Source organism: Capra hircus, chromosome 8, assembly GCF_001704415.2.
Source record: "Capra hircus breed San Clemente chromosome 8, ASM170441v1, whole genome shotgun sequence".
NCBI lineage: Eukaryota > Metazoa > Chordata > Mammalia > Artiodactyla > Bovidae > Capra > Capra hircus.
Window position 1 is genome coordinate 66544387 of NC_030815.1, and position 16208 is coordinate 66560594.

The 16208-nt window shown below is 40.0% G+C and overlaps 1 long non-coding RNA gene across 3 annotated transcripts in view; it reads right to left on the reverse strand.

The window, feature by feature from the left end:
• LOC106502429 overlaps positions 1-16208 on the reverse strand; it is a 51669-nt gene that overhangs the window by 6428 nt on the left and 29033 nt on the right. For 2 of the 3 annotated variants that reach the window (XR_001296011.2, XR_001296012.2), the window contains exons 2-3: positions 10728-10928; positions 9166-9222 (exon numbers count right to left, since the gene is read on the reverse strand). This is a non-coding gene — a long non-coding RNA (uncharacterized LOC106502429). Of the gene's footprint in view, positions 1-9165; positions 9223-10727; positions 10929-14984; positions 15089-16208 lie in introns of those variants that run through there. The other variant, XR_001296013.2, reaches the window with a different exon arrangement.

Sequence of the window (16208 nt, forward strand, 5' to 3'; positions counted from 1 at the left end):
AATAGACATGAAAATAGAGACCAAAAATGAGTAATGAATCTAAACACAGAGGAAAAAAAATTGTAAAATATGAAGAAAAAAACCTAGCAGTGGGAATTCCTGGGGCAGGCGGCAGGGACGGGGTGGGGGTCCAGTGGTTAACAATCCACATGCCAGTGCAGTCAATCCTGCCAATATCCCCATCTGGGAATATTCCACATGCCTCGGGCAACAGCCCCAGTACCACAATTACTGATGCACATAAAAACTACTGAAGCCTGCATGCCCATGAGCAGATATTCTGCAACAAGAGAAACCAGCGCAATAAGAAGCCTGCACACTACAACTAGAGCAGCCTCTGCTCACTGCAACTAGAGAAAGCCCACGTGCAGCAAGAAAATCCCAGCGCAGCCAAAATTACATTTAAAAAATGATTAATGTTTTTATTCTGAGTTAGGTAACCTTTCTTAGATTTGACAAAACCAAGTAAAACAGAAAACAGTTCAGCTGGATGGTATCAAAATAACAAACTTTTGTGCTTCAAAGAGCTCCATGTAGGGAGTGAAAAGACAACTCAATGAATGGGAGAAAATATTTACAAAATATGTAATTGATAAAGAAACTTGTATCTAGAAATTTACTAAAAAAAACTTATAAGTCAACAGTAAAAGGACAAATGACCCAATCTATAACTTGAGAATTGATATGAACAGATATTTTTCCAAGGAACATATATGAACAGGCAATAAGCAATTAGCACATAAAAGATCCTCAAAGTCAGGGAGATACAACTCATAACTATAATGAAACTCATTCATATTCCTTAGGAGGGCTTTACAAATAAAAGACAGAAAATAATAATCATTAAGGTATATGTGGGAAAATGGGAACTCTAATTCATTGTCAGTGGGCTGCTAAAAACTTGCCACTGCTTTGGAATAGTGTTTTGGCACTTAAACAGTGTTACTATATCTCCCAGTGATTTCACTCAAAATATATACAAAGTAGTATGAAAAACTGAACACAAAAATGTTTCTACAACTACTCATAGCAGCATTATTCACAACTGTCAAAGTGGAAACAACCAAAGCTCATCAAGTGGTAAACAAAATATGATATAACCATATAATCAAAGATTACTTAACCAGAAATTGAAGTGGATGATAGATACATACTATAACTCTGGTAAACTATAAAAAGATCATGCTTAGTGGAAGAAGCCACAAAAGGCTATATATTTTGTGATTCTATTGATGTGGAACCTCTAGAATAGTCAAATCTTACAGACACAAAGTAAGTAGTTCCTAGGGGCTGGGGAGCAGAAACGGAGAGTGACTACCAATGGGTACAGAGTTCCTCTTGGGGGTGATGAAAATATAATAAAAAAAAGTAGTGGTGATAGTCCCATATGTCTGTGAACATATTTAAAAGTACGTTTTAATTGTATAAACTAAAAGGATCAATTCTGGGTACATGAATTATACTGCAGTCAAGTTGTTATTTGAAAAAAAAAAAAAATGTTCTGACAAAGAAAACTCCAGGTCCAGATTGCCTCCTTAGTGAATTCTAGTATGAACATTCAAGGAAAAAATGATACTAATTTTATGGCACTAAGAATAGGAAGAAAAGAAATAGGTAACAATGAGCAACTATTTAAGTCCTATGACTAATATCATACTTGGATATCAATAATAAATTATTTCACATTAGATCCTAGTCAAAAAAACAAGTTAAAAGAAATGAAGATTAGAAAAATATAAAAATATCTTTATTTACAAATGATATTATCTAATATATAAAATAGTTTAAGGAATCTTCAAAATAGCTAGTAGGAATAACAAGTGAAATATCAAATAGAAACAACAAAAATGAACATAAATTATATATCTCTATAAATCCAAAAAACAATTGAAACTTGAAGTTTGAAAAGTATCATTGTAGTATCAAAAGACTTAAGGGCACAGCTCACAACAAAGATTGAAGATATGTAAGTGAAAACTATAACACATTCCAAAGGAACATTAAAAGCTAAGGAAAAGGAAAGACATTGTGCACAGATCATAAAATTCAGTATGAGATGCAAAATTTCCCCCAAATCTTCTACATATTCAATAGAATCCTCACAAAATACTACTAGAGTTTCCAAAAAATATTTTTTTTAATTTATAGGGAAAGAAACTAACTATCTAAGAAAAAACTAAGAGGACTTATTCTTTCTGATGTGAAAACATACTGCAGAGCTAGATTAATTTAAAAAGTACATGATTCATATTCACATAGCTATTTAGATCAATAAACCAGAATGCTATTCAGAGATAAGCCTATGCATATATACACTATTTAAAAAGGTGCCAAGGCAACTAAATAGGGAAAAGATAATCAGTCCATTAAGTAGATTTTTGGCTGCAAAGAGAAAGACAAGTAATATTTCACACCAAGTACAGAGATTAACTGGAAAAAGTCAAAAGACTTAAATGTAAAACCTAAACCAAGGACATTTACAGAAGAAAAATACAGGACAAAATCTGAATGACCCTGGCTTAGCCAATTTATTAGAGGGATGGGGGGCAATGGAATGGAAACTGAAGCAAATGATACACTGAACCTTATTACAACATGAAAATATTTTGCCCAATTGTTTAGCAAATGGTCAACCATAGATTAAAAGAAAAAATTTCCAAAAGGTGTATCTTATAAAAGTTATCAAGATTATATAAAGAAGTATATTTTGAATTACTAGACGAAAAACTCAAACAAAACAAACGGTAAGAATCTGAACATACCTTTTTAAAAGCTATGTGAATGGCCAACCAGCATACGAAAGTTGTTCATCATCATCAAAGAGAAATGAAACCAAGTATATACAACAGACACCCAATAAAAGGATCAAAATTCGTCAGGTTTACAACACAAAATGAGGGTGTACACATGGAGTAAGCAGAACTACTATATCTTGCTAATGCCCCATAAATGACACACGTACTTTAAACAAATCTGGCAACTGCTTTTTTTTTTCCTTCATATACAGGCAGATCTTAAAAGATACTGCAGGTGTGGTTCCTGCAATAAAGTGAATATCACAGTTGAATCACAAACTGTTTGCCTTCCTAACACATAAGAAAGTTGTGTTTAAACACAGGGAAGCCTAATTATGTACAACAGCATTATGTCTAAAAAATTATATATTCCTTAATTACAAAACACCTCATTGTTAAAATATTATTAACAATCCTCGGAGCATTTTGTGCCTGATAACTTTGCTGCTGGAGGATCCTGTGTCAATGCTGACATCTGCTGAGTATTAACAGTGATGGCTACTAAAGGATGGAATGGTTCTGGCAATTTCTTTAAAGACAACAATGAAGCTTGTCACACCAATTAACTCCTTTCAGGATCTCCCCATAAAATGCAACATAAATTGACAGTATTTTTCAATAACCCTAAAATCTCTTTAAAAATTATTGAATCCTCTCAAACCCTGCTAAATCAACCTATGTACTGTCATCCAGGCTTTGTTGTTGATTTATGAAGCTCAGGCAAAGAAGATTCAGCACAATTCTTAAGGGCCCTAGAATTTTCAGAATGGCAAATGAGCACTGCCTTCAACTTAAAGTCACCAGCTGCACTAGCCCCTAACAAGAGAGTCAGCGTGTGCTTTGAAGCTAAGCATGGACATCTGTCTACCCATCATCTACCTATGAAAGTCCTACATGGTATCTTCTTCCAACAGAAGAGTATTTCACTTATTCTGAAACTCTTGTGAAGTGTGGCCACCTGCATTAATCATCTAAGCTATAGTAGATCTTCTGGATAATAACTTCCTGCAGTTTTTTTGTCAGCCCTTGCTGTTCCCCCTGACACATTCATCTTATAGAGATGGCTTTCTTCCTTAACCTTCATGAATCAACCTATAGTAGATTCAAACTCTTCTTTTGTAGGTTTCTTGCCTCTCTCAGCCTTCATAGAATTGAAGACACTTAGGACCTTGCCAAGGACTTAACTGAATGTTGTGGGTGGTTTGACCTACTTTTCAGAACACTGAAATATTCTCCATATCAGCGATCACGTTGTCTCCCTTTCTTATCCTCCATGTGTTCACTGGAGTTGGCACTTTAATTTTTCCCTCAAAGTTTTGCATTCATAAGTTGGCTAACTGGTGTAATAGGCCTAGCTTTTTCAGTATCATCTCGCCTTTCAGCATAACTTCCTTACTAATAATTTCTAACTTAAAGTATCATGTAACTCTTCCTTTCACTTGAACAGCTATAAGCCATTGTATGGTTATTACTCAGCCCAGTTTCAATCTTACTGTGTCTCAGGGAATAGGAGGCCTGCCTGAAGAGAAAGAGACTGGGGAATGGCCAGACACAGGGGAAATCTGAACACACACAATATTTACGAATTAAGTTCACCATCTCATATGAGTGCAACTCATGGTGCCCCAAAACAATTACAATATAACATCAAGATCACAGATCACCATACCAAATATAACAATGAAATAGTTTGAAATGTTATGAGAATTTCCAAAATGTGACACAGAGACACAGAGTGAGCAAATACTGTTCAAATACGGATATGTGGTCCAACCCAGGGGATTGACACAAACTTTCCATTCATAAAAAACATTCTCAGCTGGGAAGCCTAATAAAGTAAAACCAGGCATTCCTACAGGTATAATTATTTCATGAGACCCAGGAAACCACCCGAGATTCTTTTCACAAGGGAATAAAAATATGGCCTCACATGATGTAGATGCAAATATTCATACCACATTTAATTATGATTAGCATCAAACTAAAAAGGATCTAAACATCTATAATTAAAAATACACTGCTGCTGCTGCTAAGTCACTTCAGTCGTGTCTGACTCTGTGTGACCCCATAAACAGCAGCCCACCAGGCTCCCCCATCCCTGGGATTCTCCAGGCAAGAACACTGGAGTGGGTTGCCATTTCCTTCTCTTCAATAAAAGGAATAAATACAGATAAAACAACATCAACAGTCACCAAAGAATTATACAAGGAGAAAGAAGTCATACAGACAGTACATAAAGTGTGATTCCATTTATATGAATTTCCGAAAAAGGGAAAAGTAGGGAACGTCCCTGGTGGTCAAGTGGCTAAGACAACACACTCTCAATGCAGGGTGCCCAGGCTTCATCCCTGGTTAGGGAACTAGATACCACATGCAGCAACGAAAGATCCGGTGTGCCACAATTAAGACTTGGCACAATCTTTTAGAAAAAAAAGGGGAGGCAAGGAGAAAGTATTGAAACAAAAAGAGGATCAGTGATTATCCGAAAATAGGTGTCAAGAGAGGACAGAGAACGGCCAACAAAAACTTGCACGTGGCAGAAATAATCTGTATTGTGATTTTGGTGGCATAGCTGTATGTATTTTTCAGAATTCATTCTGTTATACACAGAAACGTGTTAAATTTTCTTTTCTGTCAATTACTCCTCAATACAGGTAATTTACTTTAAAAAAAAAAAAAGCAGGAACAGATCAACTGCACCCGAGTCAGAGTCCTATAATAAAGTAGGCTCACCCTATAGTTCTCCAGCATCACATCTCTGTACAGGGTCCTCTGAGCAGGATTCACATGCTGCCACTCCTTCCAAGTAAACTCCACACTCACATCCTTGAATGACACTGATGCCTGTGATTGATTTCTCATCAATCTGAAGAATTCAAATTTAGGTGGTGTGGAAAACACCTTTGGAACTAATTTCTATCAGTTTATGGTTAAAAATATAAGACAAAAACTGAAAATTGTTTCATATTATCAAAAATAAAAAATATCCAACAGTACACTCTTTATATGCAATGTCTTAGTGAAGCAGGCACACTTTTGGTTCAACCTCCAAAATCCACACAAATATTATTTTCCTTTAGAAAAAAAGGTTAAAAGAAACATATTTTATTCAAAGAGTTCTTTTTCCAAATTATATCCATGACCACAATGCAAGCTTGGGTGAGAGTTTTCACATCAATATTTACGAAGTATCATTCTCAGACTCAAGTTTAACAGCTGGCCAAAGCATCCCAGGCTCTTTCCATTTAAGCTAAAGTGGAATCAAGTAAAATCAGCTGGGGCTTCCCTGATGGCTCAGTGGTAAAGATTCTGCCTGCCAATGCAGGATACTTGAGCTCAATCCCTGAGTCAGAAGATCCCATGGAGAAGGAAATGACAACCCACTCCAGTGTTCTTGCCTAGAGAATCCCACGGACAGAGGAGCCTGGTAGGCTAAAGCTGATAGGGTCTCAGAGTCGAACATGGCTCAGCAACTAAACAACAAAATCATCCAACCCATCATCAAATCTTGGGAGAACTGAAAGAGCCTGCTAACTCATCTGTTTCTGCAACTGCTTCACTAGAGTCCATTCTGAGAGTTGTACCTTAAATTATAAGTCAGGCCATGCCCTTTCTTACCTCAAAATTCTCTAAAAAACTACTAAACAGAGATAAATATTGAATTCATAAATTAGGAGATTCAATATGGTGGAGCTATCACTTCTCCACAAAGAGATCCACAGATTCAGTGAAATCACAGGTCTTTTTTTTTTTTTTAAGAATCACAAGCTAATTCTAATATTTATGTTGAAAGGCTCAAAAGCATAGAATATGAAAAGCATTTTGAAAAAGAACAAAGTTGGAGGACTAATATTACTTGATTTCAAGACATACCATACAGACACTAATCAAGACAGTGTGTAATATTTAAAAAACAAAACACATAGATCAAAAGGAAAAGCTAAAAACAATATATACTAGCACACATGCACACACACACATTTCTTTAATTGTCCAGGCAATTCCAGGAAGAAAGTACGAAAATCATGCTAGACTAAAAAACTCTATTAGAAAACAATAATAATATAAAGTTGATTTATACTTTGTACCACAAATAAATAATTTGAAATGATCACAGACCTCAATGAGTCTGATTTCTGCTTAGATTTTAGACTCAGAGTGTTAGAGAAATTAAAATGGAGGAAGTCCTGTTCAGGCTTCAGAAGCAGGAGAGCAGGCCTCAGACCTGCTTCTGACCTGACTGGACAATGCCCGGATATAATGCGAGCCTGTAAGCACAGCAAGTCAGACAGCACTCAATATAAGAAAGGGAGTGGGTCTTAGAATCTCTTAAGCCCTCTGGAGTCTAAGCAGTCTTATGATTCACAAGGTGAAACAAACAGCATTGTAAAAGCTAAACCAGAGCTGAATTTTTATATGCAAACTGATGATGACATCAGGTTTTGGTCTGGGATTATAAGCAGGAGCCCCCATACTGCAGTTTGAAGTCTCAACCATAGTGTGGCTGCACCGGCCAGGACCCTTTCCCAGCTGGGACTGCAGACTGCTGTTAACAATGGACAGCCCAACACTTTCAGGTCTGGATGTTGGTTGCCCCACTTTGGTGATGTACACCCCGTTACTTTTGTTAAGTCAGTCTTCTATTAAAAAAAAAAAAACTGAAATTGTTTATTTGTGAGTAACGAGTGGTTTAACAATCCTTTATTTTGAAATTGTTTATTTGTGAGTAATGAGTGGTTTATTTTGTTAACAAATTCTTCAAACCTAAAACGAAAAAAAACTTTCAGCAAAACACAGAAGAACATATCATCTATCTGAAAAAGAAACTGACAGCTGGCATACAAAAATTGTTGTTGCCGATTAGTTGCCAAGTTGTGTCTGACTCTTTGCAACACCATGGACTGCAGCACACCAGACTTCCCTGTCCCTCCCCATCTCCCGGAGTTTGCCCAAGTACATGGAGGAAACAGCAAAAGTGTTGAGTCTATGTTCCCTCAATTCAGTATTTAGAATATGCTACCAATAAAATTTCCAACCCATCCTCAGACCCTGAAATTCTAGGTTTCTGACAGGGCCAATGGGCCACACATTTGGTTGTTTTCTGATCAGCATTCCCTCTATTAAATAAATTTAAATAATATATGAAAACAAAAATTATAGACATAACAAGAGACATAATACTATCAATAATGTTATGAAAATATATTTAAAAACAGACAAAAATGTACAATTTTCTGTGAAAATGTAGTAAAAAAAAAAACCTATGATTTTTTAAATAAACTAATTCAATAATTGACATGGTTTAGTTGCTAAGTCATGTCTGACTCTGACAACCCCATGGACTGTAACCCTCCAGGCTCCTCTGTCCATGGGATTTCCCAGGCAAGAATACTGGAGTGGATTGCCATTTCCTTCTCCAAGGAATCTTCCCAACCCAGGGATCAAACCTGGATCTCCTGCATTGGAGGCAGATTCTTTACCAACTGGGACACCAGGGAAGATGTACTTACAAAGTCCAATTTTAGAGGTAAGTTTAAGGAAATATGTGACAGGGAATTTTCTCCTATTAAAGAGAGAAAAGGGTGAGGGACAAGAGAGAGGGGAGGGGAGGGGAGAACAGAAAAGAGCAGACAGTGCTCCAATAAGACTAATAATAACTGAGATACCACAGGGGGAGACCTGGCTCAATTCCTGGGGTGGGAAGATCCCCTAGAGAAGGGATAGGCTATCTACTCCAGATGTGCACAGTTCCTGGCCGTCTGATTTTCTCTTACAGGCCTCTTCCTTCCATCACAGCCTATAATGGGGGCAGGTGAAGGAAACTATCATGTCCTTCAGCCTTTGCAGTAAGGTAGAGAAGAAAACAAAACTATAGGTTAATCTAGTCCGTCAATACAAGAATAAAAATTCAAACCTGCGTGCTCAGTCACATCCAAATCTTTGCGACCCCATGGACTAAAGCCTGCCAGGCTCCTCTGTCCATGCAATTTTCCAGACAAAAATACTGGGTTGGGTTGCCATTTCCTACTTCAGAGGGTCTTCTCCACCTAGGGATTGAACCTACATCTCCTTTTCTTCTGCATTGGCAGGTGGATTCTTTACCACTGAGTCACCTGGGAATCCCCCAAATCCACTTACGCTACCTCTAATAACTGCAGATTAAAGAAAACCAGCTATACCTTTACTTCAATAGATACAAAAAGGTATTCAATATAATTCAGGATATGTTCATGATTCAAGCAAAAGTTTAGCAAACTGATAATAAAAGGGAAATAAGTTACATTCATAAAAGATGAGTAACACAAATGGAGAGCAATCTGAAATCGAGTTAAATGCACACCACAAATTGGGGGATGAATAAAGAGCTCACCTCAGATATGTTCATTTTCAGTGGGTCTCGGGAGAGTAGAGGACAGTGACGATTCAGCTGCAGGGGCAGAAAGAAGACAGGGTCAAGACACCTGGCCTGCCACACAGTTCCTACATTCACCTCCCAATCATGTCGGCAGGCCAGCTGGGGGGTAGCCTCCGTACAGCATCCCCTCAGACCTTGAAAAGGGAAGGACCTAGTGGAAGCACCACCTGTCCATTTTTCAGTTTAAAATTATTACAGGGCTTAAACCTACCACTTCTGACTTAGTGAAAATTTTGTCTATTGATTTAAATAGATTTAAATAGGACTTCCCTGGTGGCTCAGTGGTAAAGAATCCACCTGCCAATGCAGGAGACATGGGTTCAATCCCTGATGGGGGAAGAGTCCACAGGCTGCAGAGCAACTAAGCCGCTGGGCCACAGCTATTGAGCCTGTGCTGTGGAGCCCCACAGCCACGATAACCAAAGCCAGTGTACCCTAGAGCCAGGGCTCTGCAACAGAAGTCCCCACAGTGAGAAGCCTCGCACTGAAACTAGAGCAGCCCGTGCTCTCCACGAGAGACAAGCCCGAACAGCACCTACGACCCAGCACAGCCAAAAAGAAATATCAATAAATAAAATAAACAGATTCAATTTGTGTCTGTTGATTTCTATTTTGTCTATTGATTTAAATAATACAAACAGAAACCTAACAACAGCTGACTGAAGAACATCAAAGGATAATACTATTGCATTAAAATTCACAGCAGAATACACAACTGTATTCTTTATGTTCTTCAGTTTTCCTAGCAAAACTGTTTACCCACTGAGGTAAGGAATTTACAGGAAGCCAAGTAAAAAGGATGGCGAACTTTAAGGTAATTAAAAAAAAAAAAAAAAAAAGACTGAAGTGGACTGCAGTTTCTCAAAAAGGACTCTTAGTAAGTGTCTTCTGATGACAGAAAAGTATGAATGACCGTTCAACTCCTGGCTGTGGCATAAGCTGGGTGAGCCTAGAGAAATCAACAGTCCTCTCAAATTCAGGACCACCTCACCAACCTGGGACTCAGCTTTGCTTCTTGTTTCCTGTGTTTAATGCAGGTCACACCGTTATCACGAGATAACTAGGAGACTTAAATAAACCACCCAGTGAAAAGAACACAGCGTCTTTTAAATACAACAGCTGTTACATTTCTTCGGCGGTTAGTACCTAGCACTTGGCTAACTCCTCTACTAATGACGCCGCCTCGAATCCTCGGATCAATCTCATGAAGCAGACGTTACCCATAGCCTTCTTTGCAGACGAGTGACCTGATTCTGCTCCACATTAGTTCTCCCGCCCACAGTACATGTGGCGCAGCGGGGAACTGACAAGGTCTCTCTGGTTCCGGAGCAGGGCTGCCCAGCACACCTGCTCACGCTCCGCCAGCGTGACGACCGCTGTCCGCCCAGTGTTCCCCCGTCAGATGCAGGCGAGGCCGGGTATTCGCACCCAACACGGACCAAGCCCCTGCTCCTAACGGATCTCAGCTCCACCTGCGCTGGAGCCTACCTGAGCCGAACTGGGAACACCGCACCCACCTTCCCAATGCTAAGGTCCAAGCCAGACCGGGGCACTGCGGGGTCCCGCCTGGGCATTAGAGCGGCCCAGGACTTCCTGCTTCCGCCTCCGCCACAATAAGGCCGCTCTCACCAAAGCTCGAGGCCGCTCGAGGTCCGGTTGTGCTGCCTAGCTCTCGCACCTGCCGGTAACTGAGAAACTCCACGAACTTCTCACCGGACCTGCAAAGGCGGACAAGAAGAGACCAAGGCTGCACATGTGCAGAGGGAGCCCGCGGAGACCAGGAGCGCTGTGGGGCGGAGAAAGACTACACTTCCCATCCTCCGCGCGCTCCCTGTGACTCTGAACGGAGCTATCAGGTTCTTGATGCAGAGTAGGAATACGGGATAAATGTGTGTCCCAGAGTCCTGGTTCTCAGAGGCCCCAGATGGGGTGTGTCTCCACACTGCTGGTCTTAGGCCGTCTCTATACCTGGCTTAGGTGAAGGTTCAAGGACAAAACTGGAAAAGTTCATGGATGAAACCATTCTCCAAATTGCTAGAAGTCTGGAGAAAATATTCTCCTAATGGAATACAATTTTCTATCTCTCCATTAATCAACCTGCTTGCCATCATGTAGATTTCCTTTGTAAAGGACAAATAGCGTCTTTTTTAAAAAGTGAGGTTACTAGTTAGTCACAATTGAACAGACTTCTTTTTCATTTCTTGTAATTCTGTAACCAGTTAGGACTACACAGGGCCCTGCTAGATACAAAAGGCTTTTCCTGTCCCTTGAGTTTTTAGCAGGAAAAAGGCATCAGCCTCCAAAGCCTTTCCTGAATTCCAAAGGGCAGATTCGGACAATTACTGGCAAGGGATGCAAGGTAGAAGAAATGTGGAGCAGTCAAAAAACAATGGTGAATTACTTTGCTGTACACTGGAAACTAACACAACATTACAAAGCAACTATACTTCAATAAAAATGAAAAAAAAAAAAAGATTAAAAAGAATAGTGCAGCTAAAAAGTAGAGACCTGGTTCCTCCTTAAGAGATATACGTAATAGCTTATCTTTCAATTCTTATGAAGGAACTAAGGCAGCAACCCAGGTGGAGGATGGCAACTTCAGGTGCAGAAGGTGAGCCCCGAACACCACACTGTTAGCTCACCACCAACCAAAGCAACGCACACTGTGCCTTTTGCCTGACCTTTGCCTATAAAAACTCTTCCCCCCACCCCAGATAATACAGAAGATTAAGTCTTCAGCACACGAGCCACCAGTTCTCGTCCTTTAGCCTTAGCAGTAAAACTGCTCCAAATCCCAGCGTTTTGGTTTTTTGGCTTCAGTATTCAGCAGGCACAGGAATTTGTATTTGGCAGGGATTTTCTACAAAAAATTTCTTGAACTCCAAATTCTAAATCTAAATGTCACTCTTTTGTTGTTGCTGTTGTTCAGTAGCTAAGTTGTGCCTGACGCTTTGTGACCCCATGGACTGCAGCACATCACACTTCTCTGTCCTCCACTATTTCCCAGAGTTTGCTCAAATTCATGTCTATTGAGTTGGTAATGCCATCCAACCGTCTCACCCTCTGTTAGCCCTTCTCCTCTTGCCTTAAGTCTTGCCCAGCATCAGGGTCTTTTCCACTGAGTCAGTTCTTCACATTAGGTGGCCAAAGTATTGGAGCTTCAGCTTCAGCATCAGTCTTCCCAATGAATATTCAGGGTTGATTTCCTTTAGGATGGACTGGTTTGATCTCCTTGCAGTCCGAGGGACTCTCAAGAGTCTTCTCCAACACCACAATATGAAAGCATCAGTTCTTCTGTGCTCAGTGTTCTTTATGGTCCAACTCTCACATCCGTACGTGACTACTGGAAATCCCATAGCTTTGACTAGACAAATCTTAGTTGGTAAAGTGATGTTTCTGCTTTATAATATGCTGTCTATGTTTGTCACAGTTTCTCTTCCAAGGAGCAAGCATCTTTTAATTTCATGGCTGCAGTTACTGTCCACAATGATTTTGGAGCTCAAGAAAATTAAGTCTGTCACTGCTTGCATTGTTTCCCCATCTTTTTGCCATGAATTGATGGGACCAGATGCCAATATCTTAGTTTTTTGAATGGTAAGTTTTAAGCCAGCTTTTTCACTCTCCTCTTTCACTGTCATCTTTAGTTCCCCTTTCGCTTTCTGCCATAAGGATGGTGTCATCTACATATTGGAGTCTGTTGATATTTCTCCTGGAAATCTTGATTCTAGCTTGTGATTCATCTAGCCCGGCATTTCTCATGATGTACTCTGCATATAAGTTAAATAAGCAGGATGACAATATATAGCCTTGATGTACTCCTTTCCCAATATTGAACCAATCCATTGTTCCATGTGTGATTCTCACTGTTGATTCTTGACCTGCATACAGGCTTCTCAGGAGGCAGGTCAGGTGGTCTGGTATTCCCATCTCTTTCAGAATTTTCCAGTCTGTTATGGTACTGAGTTGGCCCAAAGGCAAGAGATGCCAATTTGAGCAGGCAGTGAAGATTCCCCAATGAACATGCCCAAGAAATGTGGAAATGATAAAATATCTAGTCTGTGTAAACATTTAGAAATAAACTACTAACAGGAATTGGCATCAGTTCAGTTCAGTTCAGTTCAGTCGCTCAGTCGTGTCCGACTCTTTGCGACCCCATGAATCGCAGCACACCAGGCCTCCCTGTCCATCACCATCTCCCGGAGTTCACTCAGACTCACATCCATCGAGTCCATGTTGCCATCCAGCCATCTTATCCTCGGTCGTCCCCTTCTCCTCCTGCCCCCAATCTCTCCCAGCATCAGAGTCTTTTCCAATGAGTCAACTCTTCGCATGAGATGTCAAAAGTACTGGAGTTTCAGCTTTAGCATCATTCCTTCCAAAGAAATCCCAGGGTTGATCTTTAGAATGCACTGGTTGGATCTCCTTGCAGTCCAAGGGACCCTCAAGACTCTTCTCCAATACCACAGTTCTAAAGCATCAATTCTTCAGTGCTCAGCCTTCTTCACAGTCCAACTCTCACATCCATACACAACCACAGGAAAAACCATAGCCTTGACTAGGCGGACCTTAGTCGGCAAAGTAATGTCTCTGCTTTTGAATATACTATCTAGGTTGGTCATAACTTTTCTTCCAAGGAGTAAGTGTCTTTTAATTTCATGGCTGCAGACACCATCTGCAGTGACCAATGGGAAAAAGTAAAAGCTAGCAGAAAATGATACAAATGAAAACAAATACACAATCAAGGAAGAGCAAAGAGAATAAGAAAGGTGATAAAGTGATTTTACACTAGGAGACGCATAAGTAAAGAGTAATGTAAAATTGTCATATAGTTCAGCAATGTAAACCCCAAGTATGTAACCAAAAATTGCAAAGTAAATGTTTACTGTAATGGGAGTAAGGAAGAAGGAAAGCTAAACAGAGATTTATAATAAAATGGAATCAACAGATAATGTGTAAAATGAAGAAATCAGGAGGCACCACTTTAAAACTAATATCAAAATGATGTTTAAAGATGAATACAAGAAAACACAGCTAAAAAGATTGAAGGTGCTTACTAATTTCTGTAGAACAAGAGAAAGGAAGGGAGAGAAAGAGTGTGGGGCTATAGACTGTGATTTTTGTTGTGTTATTTAATTACACTGGATTAAACATTTTAAAATTCTAATTGGAGGATAATTGCTTTACAATGTTATGTTCGTTTCTGCTGTATAACAAAGTAAATCAGCTATAAGTATACATATATCCCTTCCCTCTAGAGCCTCCCTAATACTCCCCTCCATCCCACCCCTCTAGGTCATTTCAGAGCATCAAGCTGAGCTCCCTGTGTTACGCAGCTGGTTCCCACTAGCTATCTATGTTACACATGGTGGTGAATATATCTGGGGCTTCCCAGATGGCTCATTGCAGTAAAGCCTGCCATTGCAGCAGACATGGGTTCAATCCCTGGGTCGGGAAGATCCCCTGGAGAAGGAAATGGCAACCCACTCCAGTATTCTTGCCTGGAAAACCCCATGGACAGAGGAACCTGGTGGGCTACAGCCCATGGGGTCACAAAAGAGTTCGTCATGACTTAATGACTAAAACAAGAACAAAGTGTATATATGTCAGTACCACTCTCTCAATTTGTTCTACCCCCTCCTTCCCCTGATGTGTCCACAAATCTGTTCTCTACATCTCCATCGCTATTCCTGTCCTGCAAATAGATTCATCAGTACCATTCTTCTAGAGTCCATACATGTTCATTAATATGTGACATTTGTTTTTCTCTGACTTACTTCTTTGTATGACAGACTCTAGGTTCATCCACATCACGACAACTGACTCAATTTTGTTCTTTTTTATGGCTGAGAATTACACTGGATTTCAAAACTGTGGTCCATGTCTGCTGATTAAAGTTTAGAAATCTATTTTAAAATTTAAACTTAAATTTTAAAATTATAATGCTCTTGTTTAAAGAAAGAAAATGAAAAAAGTTTTATACTCACCAGCAGGTGGCACTATTTTCCCTCAGTGTGAGACTTTTCTTCCAAATCCTGTCACCTCTGCTTTTTCCTCACTCATTCCATTATATTAAATTGTACAGCTTTTCCTCACAAGAATTAAGAAGCCCAAGCTGATTGGTCTTTACTGAGAAAATTGTTTGTTTATATTGTTTTCTTAGTCGTTCAGTCGGTCCGACTCTTTTGCAACCCCATGGACTGTAGCCCGCTAAATTCCTCTGTCCACAGGGATTCTCCAGGTAAAAATACTGGAGTGGGTTGCTATGCCCTCCTCCAGGGGATCTTCCCAACCCAGGGATCGAACCCAGGTCTCCCACACTGCAGGCAGATTCTTTACGGTTTGAGCCACCAGAGAAGCCCAACATAAATTTTAGGCAATCACAAATATGTCCAAAGTGATTACATTAAACTGAAATTATCACATTTTCTTCTTCTTTTGTAAAGCAGAGGTGATTTCACCAAACTCTTCTCTTTTTAGAAAGTTTTTTTAATTTAATTTTTTATATTTGGCTGTCTTGGGTCTTTGTCTCTGCTCTGGCTTTTCTCTAGTTGCAGCAGCAGACTTCTCGTGGCAGTGGCTTCGCTTGTTGTGGAACACTAGTCTCAGATGTTCAGGCTTCAGTAGTTGTGGCTTGTGGGCTCAGAACTTGCAGCTCCCGGGCTCTAAAGCACAGGCCCAATAGCCGCAGTGTGAGGACTTAGTCGCTCTGCGGCACGTGGAGTCTTCCCGGACCACAGATCTAACCTGAGCCTCCTATACCAGCAGGTGGATTCTTCACCACTGAGCCACCAGGGAAGTCCAACTCTTCTCTTATTCATAAATCTTGGCCATCAAAGAAAACCAGCAAAATTTTCACAGAACCGTTTATTTGTTTAGCCCATCGACAGTGGAGCCTGGCGGGATACAGTCCGTGGGATCTCAGAGCCGGACACAACTGAGGGACTAAGCACACCACTTAACCTACAAGTTCGTGAAAAACTATCGAATTTAAGGGTGAC